Genomic DNA, 2500 nt, shown 5'->3' with positions numbered 1-2500 from the left:
CACACTCCACGCCTAAGCCTCCTCCCCACCCCCACGCACCCTCTCTTCAGACGGGACCCTCACAAACCCCACACACCCACCCACCACACAAAACCCCGCGCGCCGGCCAGGAGGCGCTTACCTCACCTAGCTCCTGGTCAATGGCACACCGGTGCTAATGCAGGCTCCTGACCCCTGGTCTCCCTCCGCTGGCAGGCTCTGAGCAAGGCCTGCCCAGAGAACATGGATGACGAGGTCTCGATCCTGATGACAGCACCCCACAGCACAGACAAACTCCAGCACATCTTGGAGGTGAGCAGAATGGGGAGGGGCCGCAGGGGTTTTACCTTAGCCCTGGGGACTCCTAGAAAGAAGAGACTGGAAAATCCATGTTTCTATTGCATCCTTCCGAGTATGCATTGGTGATATAAACTCACTGGGTGACCTTGGGGTAACTCACTTCCCCCTTACGGCATCAGTCTTCTCCACTATCAAATCTACACTGGGGAAGAAGGACAGAAGCCCCGACAATCACCTTCACCTCTGGGTGTCTGGTCCTGGGAGCCGAAACCAACTGGACTATCTGCCCCATCTCCTAAACTGCCCTGTCTTTCCCTCCTAGGGCCTTGTCCTTAGTGCTCAGCCTGGCCCCTTCCCAGCTTGTCCCTGACCTTTAAAGGACTCTCCAAGCCCCTCCCATGCCTGCTTCCCTTGGGGTCTCTCTCCTGGCTGAGCACAGCCTGCCCTTCTATCTCTCAGCAGGCCTGGGTCCTAGTCACAGGCTGCATCTTGTCACGTGACCCCCACACTTATTCCCTTCACCCTAGGGACCTGCATCACCTGGGCCAGGTGCAGTTGAGCTCCAACCCCTTTCCTGGCCATCTCACCCTGGGACAGGTTGAAACTGGTAACCTATGGGTAACAGTAACTGGTTGCTCGCAAAGGTGCTGAAGACACAATGGAAGAGGAAATCCTTTGGCCTGGATTGAAATTATTCCGACTGAAAGTGAATGAGAGAAAATAGGTCCAGAGTTCTCTTCCTAGCAGCAGAAAATGTAGCGATTGATAGAAGTTCAGGTCAGAAAGGACCATTATGTGCATCTAGTCGCCCCTCCTGTATAACTCAGGGCTAGAATGTGACCAAGTGGTTCCTTCAGCCAACCATAGCATGGGACTGAGTCAGAGCACGTCTTTTGGAACGACATCCACATGCAGGAGAGCCAGCTGGCTACCAGAAAATCTCTCTTCTGCAGTGACGTGGGGTTAAGGGACACGGGGGAAAAGACATGGCGGCTGTGACTAAACTTAGAGCAGCAAGGCCAGAAAAACCAGGGTTAGGTCCCAGGCCTGGCTATCAGATCTGCTGTTTTCTATTCCTGGCTTTGGGACCATGAGCGAGTCTCTGCATCGCTGGGTGCCTCGGTTTCCCCAGCTATCAAATGGAGCTAATCAAGGTTTTGTTTGTTCTCCCCATTTTACAGGGTGGGAAACCGAGACACAGTTGGGACCTGTCTACACTACAGGTCTGTCGTGCGTTTGTAATCTGCTGACCCCCACATGTTGTTCAGAACCTATGGATAACACAGCTCCTAAAGGTACGTTTGTTCTGTGCTTATCCCCTCTGTACCAGCAGGGCTGGACAGCATTTCTCACTGTGATGTGGGGAGCAGGTCCTGGGTACTAAGGGTCTGAAGAAGCTCTCAAGGACTAATTTTTTAAAATAATTGTTATCAATGAATTGGGAGAAAACATACAATCACTGCGGATAAGATTGGGGGGTGACAAAATACAGGCAGAGTGGTAATTCCTGATGGGGAGAGGGCAGTGATACAGAGCGATCTGGCTCATTCGGCCAGCTGGACCCATTCAAAGAAAACGAGTTTGAGCAGAGCCCAATGCAAGGTCCTATACGTGGCAACAAGGCACGCCGGCCATACCTCCAGAATGGGGACGTGGATCCAGGAAAGCAGTGACTCTGAAAAGGATTTAGGGGCCAGAGTGGAGAAGCCACTCAACATGAGCTCCCAGTGTGATGCTGTGGTGAACAGGGCTAAAGCCATCATTAGACGTAGGAGCAGAGCCGTGAGTAGGATAGGGAGGTGACACAGCAGCAGTCAGACTGCTATTGGAATACTGCCTCCAGTCTTGGTGTCCTCCTTTGAAAAAGATGGTCCTAGAAATTGGAGCTGGGGCAGCAAAGAGCCATGAAATGTTCTGAGGGCTGGAGAAAAATGCCTTCTAGTGAGCTATTGAAAGAGCTTAACCTGTTTAGCTTATCAAAAGAAGATTGAAGGGGACTTCATTGAAGTGTTGAAGTGCCTTAATGGAGAGAAAATACTGGGTATTAAAGGGCTCTCTAGTCTAGCAGAGAAAGGCAGAACAAGACCCAATGGCTGGAAGGTGAAAAGAGACAAATTCCTATGACAAATAAGGCACAAATATTCAACAGCGAGGATGATTGAACACAGGAAGAAGCTACCAAAGAAAGTGGTGGATTCTCCATCTCTTGATGTCATTAATA

This window comes from Chrysemys picta, unplaced genomic scaffold (genome assembly GCF_011386835.1).
Source record: "Chrysemys picta bellii isolate R12L10 unplaced genomic scaffold, ASM1138683v2 scaf618, whole genome shotgun sequence".
Lineage (NCBI taxonomy): Eukaryota > Metazoa > Chordata > Testudines > Emydidae > Chrysemys > Chrysemys picta.
The sequence above is the reverse complement of the archived record's forward strand: the minus strand, read 5'-3'. Positions refer to the sequence as shown.